This window comes from Dipodomys spectabilis, unplaced genomic scaffold (assembly GCF_019054845.1).
Source record: "Dipodomys spectabilis isolate Male_0828 unplaced genomic scaffold, ASM1905484v1 ptg000275l, whole genome shotgun sequence".
Classification (NCBI taxonomy): domain Eukaryota; kingdom Metazoa; phylum Chordata; class Mammalia; order Rodentia; family Heteromyidae; genus Dipodomys; species Dipodomys spectabilis.
Genome location: NW_024870952.1, coordinates 1,071,071 through 1,081,147, shown reverse-complemented (window position 1 = coordinate 1,081,147; position 10,077 = coordinate 1,071,071).

Genomic DNA, 10,077 nt, shown 5'->3' with positions numbered 1-10,077 from the left:
GTCATGAGTGGGAGTTGAGGACCCCGGGCTTGCTATTTTTCTTGTGTTTTTCCGGCTTGTTCTGCCTATTTGGGATGAGAATAACACCAGTTTTGTGCTAGAACACTATTTTAAAGTAAACATCAACCAAAGTCCGTAGTTGCATAGTCCAAAAACTGCAGGTAGAATCTGGTTCAAGAGATACAATCTATTGAACATCAAACAACTATGTCTTAATGGCCTAAGAACAGCAAAGGAGAATTTGACAACCAGAAATTATTAGGTCTAGGGAAAATGTGGGGAAAATAGGATTAGAGGGATTTGGGAATGTGAGGGAGAGTGGAATTAACCATATCCTAATCTCAAAGAGGGAAATGCATTGGACAGAATGATAGCAGAGAGAGTGAAAAAAAGAAAAAGAAAATAGAGAAGAAAAAGAAAAAAGAGACAAGAAAAAAAGGAAAAACAAAAATTTTAAATTAAAAAGTTAGGGGGCAGGGAAGGTGGCTCAGTGGTAGAGTGCTTGCCTTGCATGCCTGAGGCCCTGGGTTCGATTCCTCAGCACCACATAAGCAAAAAGAAAAAAGCCAGAAATGACGCTGTGGCTCAAGTGGTACAGTGCTAACCTTGAGCTGAAGAGCTGAGGGAGAGTGCCCAGGTCCAGAGTTCAGGCCCCACGACTGGATTCAACCCCCCCCCCCAAAAAAAAAGTTAAACCCTTAAAAACTGTAAGTTTGAAAGAGTAGTATTGAGAGAAGAATGGGCATAGGATGAGAGGAGGGAAGGGATAGAAAGGAGACATGAAAAACTAGAAAAATAAAAATGTTTTAAAATATTATATGGGTATAAAGAGGTAATACTGCTATTAAGGAATTTAAGTCTGAGAGGTTTTGAGTTGAGTTATTTCTGTATTAAGTATGGACACAATGGAGGTTAAGCTTTAATTATCGACGACGGGTATATTTGAGGGTGAACAGAACAGCAATTTAGTCACACAGAAAAGAATGAAAGAGAAGAAATGAAAAGAATGAGAAAAAAATGAAAGAAAAAAAGGATCAAAAGGTGAGTAGAGATTTAAAAAAGCACATACACATATACACCTAAAATAAAAATTATACAAGGAAGAAAAGAAAAAATAATTGAAAAAACATTTTTAAAATTAAAAACTTAAAAAAAATTAAAAATAACATTCAAAAAAGAGAAAGTCATTTGATATTTTTTTTTGGAGGGGATGGGAAGATTCTGTATCTCCCTTGTGTCATAACCAGTCTCTTGGTGGAGTCTCTGGTTTGCTTGTGGTGTTTGGTTTTCCTGTGGCTTGATTGGTTTATTAAATCAGTTTTTTTTGGCAAGCAAAAAAATGCTCTGCTTTACTCATTATTTTGTGATCCTCCTCCCAGGCTAGTTCTGTGAGAGCGGGATCTGTTTTGAGTATTGCAAAAGAGGGAGATGGCTTTTTCCTCTAGTTTGGAGATGCTGTGTTGAGGCTAAGTTCTGGGTAGAGTTGAGGCTTTTCAGCAAACAGTAGCTTTTCCCTGATGGGCTAGCTTCTGAGACAGTCACAGAGCCCAGACTGGAGCCTTTTTCGGGGTTTATGTTTACTGAATTTCAATGGATTGTATAGGCTGCTGTAGAGAGGGGCAGTTCCTGGCTCTGTTTACCAAGTGAAGAAAGCCACTCCTGGGGGCAGATTTTCGTCTGCCTGGTGTGGGTGACATTTTTCTGGGTGCAGTTGTGCCTTGCAGGTCTGGGCAGGTTCCTGTGACCTGCTAAATGACTGTCTTGTTTTTTCCCAATGCCTGAGTTGGAGCTGGCAGCTCAGCCTGGCTTTTGTCAGTATCAAAGATGGAGATCTCCTGTAGTGGGGTAGGGGATGGGTGCCTTCCCTCCTCTGATCCCTGAGGAATGAGGATGTCAGGGTTCTACTCATGCTGGAGGATTGGTCCCTGGGTCGTCTCTGGTCTGAGATCTGCAGGGTGAAGATATCTGCTCCTTGTCAGTTCTTGCTGGTGTTATAGTATCTGTTTGCCTGCTGCATCTGACACCTTTGTCCCGGACTCTGTGTTGAAGATATGGTGGCTACAGCCGCCGCCGCCACCGCTGCCGCCGCAGCTGCCAGTAAGTGCTCAGATTTGTCTCTTTGCCTGGATTTTCCCTTTCTGGCGAAACTCTTTGTACTGTGATGGCACACTTGGTGTAATTCTCTGGCTTAGGAGTGTTCACTGGAACTCTAAAACTGCTTTCTATGGGAGAGGTCATTTAGCCTCCAGCTTCTCCTCTGCCATCTTCCTGACCTCTGAACGTCAGGTGGTTGAAATCATCCATCTAATTTGACCCATAATCCCAGGCGTTAGTGAAAATTGCCAACTTAAATAAAAGAAACACCCTAGAAAACGAGGCATTTATTTTGTCTCAATCAAACTTAAAGTGTTCCCAAGACAGTGGTCCCCTTTTCCTTCCAGACAGCCTACAGCAGGCTACAGAATTGGGCATTCAGTGAGCCCTAGCTAATTGCCCCCTCCTGATATGGAGAAGGCTCCAGGAGGGGGAATGGACTTGTGTACCACTTCCCATACCACTTCCCAGCTGGAAACAGCCCAGGGCGGACACAGATTGGAGTCTGCAGGACTCCAGGGAGGATTGAAAACTGGTGCAATGCCCCAGGAGGGAATCCATGCCACCAGTGCGGGCCCAGAGCCCTGTGCCCGGATGCCCACAGAAACCATAAATGCCCTAGGTAAGGTTCCCCTCTCATCCTCGGTCAGGATGAGCCATCTGCCATGTCACACCTTATGCCAGCCCCAAAACCTCATAGATTCACTGCCCCTGTCCTACCCTCTGCCCCACCTCATTCCCTAATTTTGTTCGGCAGACAAATTACCAACCCTTGAATTAGCTCTAACTATAAACACAAAAGCAAAGTGTCTGGCTGGAAGATTGTGGCTGTGGTCACACTCGCCTCACCAAACTTTTGGCTGTGGATAGAAGGACAGGTGTCCACTCTAGTCCAGCGTTCACACAGGTCACCTAGGGGAGGCACATACAGGCCCAGCATCTACTGTGGGCTATAGGAAAGGGGGAAGAGAGAGGTGGAAATAGGAGGAAAAGAATGTCTACTGAAATCTTCCCATAAAGGAGCCAAGAAACTGTGAAGGAGAAAACAAAAATTGTGGCTGGGCTCATACTTGGTATTGAAAAAAGAACAACAACAAATACACACACAGTAATAAAATGCTTTAGCTGTTTTTAGACATGATGACTTACATATATTTTCATTGCTCTCATCTCTCTGCTCTCCCAACGTACACACACACAGACACACACACACACAGACACACACAAATCCAGAACGGTAACAGACTTATCCATTCAGCACCTGCAATTTGCCAACTGATCACTCACCTGAGCACAGTCAGGGTGTACAAGGACAAAGATTCTCTCTCTCTCTCTCTCTCTCTCTCTCTCTCTCTCTCTCTCTCTCTCTCTCTTACACACACACACACACACACACACACACACACACACAGACTCAGAGTAGTGCCTCTCCTATGTTTGTTGGTTCCTCATGTGCGACAATGTACAAGCTGAAGGACAAAGGTTCCCATACCCTGTTCCCTTGTAAAAACCAAGGGCTCCCACCCAAGGAGTGCACTACTCTAATGACACAGCACGACCCACCTCTCCCCATCTCCAGGGCCAGACCCTTCTCCTTGGGAACAACTACTCATTCACCAGAACCTTAGGCCAGGACATAGGGTGAAGGAATCCCCAGACATGTGACTACTCAGAGGCAGGACTGAAAACAAGCAGGGGGTCATGGGGTTCCCAGGGTGGTGTCTGTTCCTGGGTGGGGGCGGTGTTGGGGAAATTGATTGGGTCCTAAAGGCTACATACATGGACAGACTCCCTACTTCCAGCCTAGATGTTTCTGGGTGACTGGATGGATTCGTGTTAAGGCCAAGGAGACCAGATGGACTGGCAGCACCAGCAGATGCTGGCAGAGCTGGGAAATGTGATCACTCTGTGAGTAGTGTTGACAGCTAGGGTGCCGGGGATAGGCCGGGTGTACGTGTGTCGGAGGGGTGTGTTCCTCCCAGATATTCACCTTCTATCTGACCCCCAGTGCCATCACCTCCCTAGTGGGTTTTTCTGGGACCCTCCTGTGGTGAAAGGGTAACTGAGCACAGAGGACAAGTGCTCACACAGCAAGGTGGGGGCCTATCTTCTGCATCCAACATCCCCCACCCCCAGAAAAAAGGCAAAAGCCCAAGAAGGCAGGTGTAGAGGTGCTGCTCCCCACCTCTGACTAAAGCCACCAGGTTTCCCCACCAGGGAGAGGAAGGGTGCAGCTGTGTGACTCCTATTGCTCCAGGCTCCCCATTCTCACCCATTCCTGCATCTCCCTGTTTCCTGGGACGCTGGCCACTAGGGATGGGGGTGGGTTCCTCAAGTCGACATCCACTCCCCCACCCCCAGTCCTGGGTTGCATTTGTCTCAGACTCAGGGCTGGCCTGCTTGGAGCTGGGGAGTTGTGGTTGGGACACGAGAGAAGAGGTGATAGTTGCTGGTCTGGGTCCGTGGGGGGCGTGAGTGGGGGAGAAGGTGGTGCATAGAAGTTGTTCATGAGGTGTGGGCCCACGGGGCAGCACTCATGTGTGCTTTGGGGAGAAGCTGTAGGCTGTGGTTCCAGGTGCACCAGGCAGTGATGGCAGTGGCGTGGTGGACACTCAGGCCCAGAGCAGAGGATCAGGGGCTGGGACCAGGTCAGGGCCCCAAGCCAGCCGGGGGTGCAAAATCGCTGCATGACTCCAAAAGTCACCACGGGTCTGAGCCGGCAGGGACATTTTTGAAAAGCAGTGCCGCAGGAAGTGCAGCAAATGGGGCTGGGGTAGGGGCAGGCAGATGGTGGGGCTGAGTGCGCCTCTGTGAAACTGAGCTCCTGGCCCAGAAGCCTTGGACTTAGGGCCTACCTAGCCTCTGAGCCTCCCTGGGGCAGTGTGAGGGATTTGCCTGCTGTGCTGGCTTTCTGTGCTCTGTGCTCCTGGCGCAGAACTGTGCTTCTAGAGCAGCACAGGCCAGCCATTGATGCCACCTCCCCTGGTGCATGTGCCTGCTCATGTCTCTGCTCTCTCTCTCTGCCCCCACTTCTCTCCTGGGCTGCCCTGCCACCGTCACGTAAGTGCACTAGCACCCATGTACCCCTGGCTGTAGCAGCTATGTGGCCCCTTGGCTTTGCCCTGTCTGCCCTTCTGTCACACTCCTCCTCACCCTTGGCCTTGTGCTGCCCTAACTCTGCCCTAAGGCTACTAGGCCATGGCAGAAGCAGCCTCACCTCAGCTCAGGGCTTCCCCCTAAAACCAGCAGCTGCTCAGCCCAACCACTGGGGGAGACTCTTCTCATCGACCCCACACACCAAGAAGGTACATGGTGAACCTCCGTGTATGTGTGTGTGTGTGTGTGTGTGAGAGAGAGAGAGAGAGAGAGAGAGAGAGAGAGAGATTGTTGGGGATAGCTACCTCTCAAGGACTCAGAACAAAGCACCCTTTGGGATGACAGCAAGCACACAGCACATTTTAAAAAGATAGCATAAATAACCCTGTGTAATGGACTCAGCACAATGTGCCTTTTGAAGGACTCAGCACATAGCAACCTGTGGGATCCTCATGGTATTCTAATGAACAATAAAATTAGACATTCCATTTAGACATCACTAAACTTAAATATATTAGTATTATGACATTATATTTCATAGTGACATTATAGACATGTTGTGAATGCCTATTCTGTAATTTCATTCTATTTCAATTGAGCAATAGTAGAGGATATTAGAAATCCATCACAAAGCCTTTGTGATGTCACATTGCTATTGTGACATTACAATCACCTTGAGACCTCCCAAACACATTTTGACGTCTTTACTACCTTTGAAAAAACACATGACCTTTTTGACATCACAGTAACTTTGTGTATCCATATCTTCATTATGAAATATCAATTGAGATCATATACGACATTATAATATCACAAAGCATTCACAATAAAATCATTGGTGTGACATCACTGTCATTAGGACATCAGCTCATTGTGACATCACAAATCTGTAATGACATCATACCACTATGACATCACATTGTCATTGTGATATCATATATACATTATGCATATCTATTATGTGATTTCATTATATTTCAAATGTGGCACGTAGGTTCATATCAAAAACACATTTTTGACTTCATAACCATTGTGACATCACAATCCTTTTGTGACATAACATTGCCATTGTGATATCTAAACAACTGTGACAATTCAAACATGTCCTGCCCTCATAAGTTTTGTGACATGTCGCCACTATGTTATGTTAGGCCCCATTGAGAGCTCACTCTATTTTTGACCTCATATTATTTCAGGTATGACAAGAAATATTACAAATATACTGTGACATCATGAATATAGTGATATCACATTGCTAGATGTAGTGACCATTGTGTCACATTGTCACATCACAAATCTGTTCTGACTTCATCACATTTGTGCCAACAAATGCCTTTGGAATCCTCACATTGTGATACTCATTGTGAGTTAATGGCAATTGAGTTCTGGAATGCCATTGTCACATCAGTGATCTACTGCGACATCACAAATCTCTTTTGAACTCATCCCTATTATGGTAACACCAACTAATTGTGATATAACACACATGACATTATAATTTGACATCATATTGCAATTGTGATATTACTGTACCATCATACTTTCACAAACCTATTATGACCTCATCATATCTTAGAAAATTCATGGCCTTTGGGACATCATGCTCTTTCTGTGAATGTGTATCATTGTGAACTGGTAGCAATTGAAATTTGAAATAAGATGTGATATTGCAAACTAGTTTTGACATCACTAACCTATTTTTATATCATCAACATTTTGCCAACTGAAACCTCTTAGGAACTTTAGCACTTTTGACAAAAAATAACTGGCCTTTGTGTCATCACAGTTCATTTATGTATGTCATTGTGATTTCATTCTCATATACTCATTATAAACTAATGGCAATTAAGATCTGACATGCCACTGTGACATCACAAACCCTTTGTGACATCATCATCAGTGTGACATCAGACTGTCTTTATGACATCATCAGCTCATGGTGATATCACCAAGCTACAGTGACATCAAAGCATTATGACATCGCATTGCCATTTTGCTGTCATAGACACATTGTCAATGTATATCCTATGATTTCATTCTATTTTAAATGTGGCATATCATTTGATATCAGAAACACATTGTGACCTCATAACCACTGTAACATTATAAACCCTGAGTGGCGTCATAACCAGTATGATATCACATTGTTGTTATGATATCTTTAGCTTATGGTGACATCACAAAATGACAATGACATTATAGCATTTGCCATTATGTCATTTTGACATCATAGTCACATATGAATGCCTAATCTGTGATTTCATTGTATTTGAAATGTGGCATGTGGGTTGATATCAGAAACTCATTGTGACATCATAACCTTTGTGACATCAAAATCCCTTTGTGACATCAATTTGGCAATGTGACATCACAATGGCAATGTGATGCTACTAACACACCATATCACAATGGTCATGAACTCAGAATGGGTTTCTGATATCAACCGACATGCCACATTAGAAGTAGAATCAACATAAAGGGCAAACACAACTTGTCTATGATATCAGAATGACAATGTAATGTTACAGTGCTATGATGTCATTGTAGTTTTACATGTCTAAATGAGATGATGTTGTCATAATGGCAACATGATGTCACAATTATGATGATGTCAAAAGGATTTTTTAAAATATTTCAATGGTATGTCTAATGTCAGTTGTCATTAGATCCCCATGAGGATATGGATACAAAAAATGTTCTGTGATGTCACAGAGGCCATGTGTGTTTTCAAAGGTGGTAAGAGGTCATAATAGCTTTGGAATGGCACAATGTGATTCATAATATCTCAGTGGAAATGAGATTTCCCATTGGGTTTTTGATGAGGTCACAATAGTTTTGTGATGTCATAGTTTGTAATATCAGAATGATATATCCAATTTCAATTACTCATAATTCAATATGAGGATACCAGGTGATAGAAGAAGCTTCATAGTATGAGGTCATACTATGTGAAAACCCAATGGGACACTGATTTCACAATGACAATGTGAAGTCTCAACATCGTGTTATAATGATGTTTTGATGTCACAATTGGTGACACCATACTGATGAGGAGGTCACAATAGATTTGAAATGTCCCAAGGGGTTGGTGATGTCACAATGGCATGTGGGATCTCAACTGTCATTAACTCACCATGAGTATATGAGTTTGGGAAGGGATTCTGATGTCCCCAAAGTATATGTAGTCAAAAAGGTGAAGAACTAACAGGTCTGAGATATCACAACGTGTCACAATGGTTATGATGTCCAGTGGTGTGATATCATGATGTTACACTGGATTTTAGATATCTCATGTCATATCTGAAATATGAAGACAAACACAGATTTTCAACTCACAAAGGGCCTAAAATATCACAACGACATGGCACAAATGTTATGAGGACAGGAGAGGTATTTGATGTCACATTGGGTTAGTGATATAACAAAGGCAATGTACTATGACAAAGAGATTTTGATGTCACAAAGGTAATGAGTTCACAATGGTTTCCTGATATCAACCCACATGGCACACAATTGGAATAGAATTAAATCAAAGAATAGGCATTTACAATGGGTCTATGACATCAAAGTGATAATGTGATGTCAAAGCAACAATGTTTGATAGGATATGTACTCATTACCTTACTCATAACTGTAATCCCTCTGTACACTATATTTACAATAAAAAATGTACAGAATAAAAAGAAAACAAATGGTATGGTGTCATTGGGGTTTGGTGTTATCACAATGAGATGATGGTGTCATGATGACAATGTGATTTCACAGTCGAAATTATTGCACAAAGTATTTGTGATGATACAATGCTATGTGTAATCACAATTTTCATTAGTTCACTATGAGAATATGGGTACACAAAGGGTCTGTGAGGCCACAGAGGTCATGTGTTTTTTAAAGGTGCTAAGACTTCACAATTGCTTTGTGATGTCACAATGTGATTGTGAAGGCTTAACAACAATGTGATGTCACAATGATTTTGTGATGTCACAGTGGTGATGAGATCACAATGAGTTTGTGATGTCACCATGAGTTTGTATTATTACAATGACATGTCCAATTTCAATTTCTACTAGTTCACAATGAGGATACAATTTCAAAGAAAGAATCTTAAGATCCAAAGACCATGAGTTTTTAGTCATAATGTGTGATATGCTGCCATTAGGATATTTTATGACTAGTAAGCTTATACTCTGTTTTCAAACTCATAATAATTCAGGTATGACATATGATATCAGAAATTGACTCTGACATTATGCATATTGTGACATCACATTGATAGACATCAAGACCATGGTGTCACATTGTGAACTCACATATCTGCTAGGATTTCATGACATTTGTGCCAACACATGATTTTGGAGCCAACACAGTCCCTTTGTGAACTCATATCTTCATTGTGAATTAATGATATTTGAGAATCGGCATGCCATTGTGACATTTCCAACCTATTGTGACAGCACAAACCTATTATAGTAGAAACACATTGTGATCTAATAGCCATTGTGGAAGCACAATCCCTTTGTGACCCTATATTTCCATAGTAATATCACTAATCCACTGTGAAATTCCAATCCTCTCTTACCCAATCCAGGTATGAAATGTGATACCCGAATCCAGTGTGACATTTAGATCATGGTGACACTCACTGATAGATGATATGAGCATTTTGTCACATTCTGACAACACACACCTGTTAGGACTTCATCACTTTTGAGACAACGTATGCCTTTGGAGACATCACAGTCACTTTGTGAGCTCATATACTCATTGTGAGTTGACAATTGAGATCACATATGCCATTTTGATGTCACCAACCCATTGTGACGTCACAAACCTCTTGTAAACTCATCACTAGTGTGGCATCACCAATTGTGGTATCAAAACATTATT